Raw genomic sequence first — 369 nt, 5'->3', positions numbered from 1 at the left:
CCCCCCCCAGCCCAAGCTGGCTGACCAGCGGCTTTCCCTGCCCAAAACGCCCCTGCCTTGCCTTAGGACCATGGTCCAGCTGTCTTACCCCCTTCCCAGGATGAGTTTGGCAGCCCAAACTGAGCTCCACAATTGACATGATTGTGTGGAGTCTCCTTCTCTGGAGAGATTCCAAACCAGCTTAGACACCATCCTGGGCAACCTGCCCTGGGTGACCCTGCTTTAGCAGAGGGGTTGGATGAGTTGATCCCTAGAGGTTCCCTCCAACCCCTACTGTGCTGGGACCCCATCAGAGCATGGGCTGCTCCTTGGATTGCACAACACTGTGGGGGCACATGTGTGTGACCCCGTGTGCACACGCACTGTGTC

General features: G+C 58.3%; 1 protein-coding gene across 1 annotated transcript in view; it reads right to left on the bottom strand.

The window, feature by feature from the left end:
• LOC103780917 (cytochrome P450 2J2-like) overlaps positions 1-369 on the bottom strand; it is a gene marked incomplete at its 5' end in the record, with an annotated part of 4256 nt that overhangs the window by 214 nt on the left and 3673 nt on the right. The window lies entirely within an intron of this gene.

Source organism: Merops nubicus, unplaced genomic scaffold (genome assembly GCF_000691845.1).
Source record: "Merops nubicus isolate BGI_N331 unplaced genomic scaffold, ASM69184v1 scaffold14071, whole genome shotgun sequence".
Classification (NCBI taxonomy): Eukaryota; Metazoa; Chordata; class Aves; order Coraciiformes; family Meropidae; genus Merops; species Merops nubicus.
This window is presented reverse-complemented; position numbering and strand designations above follow the sequence as displayed.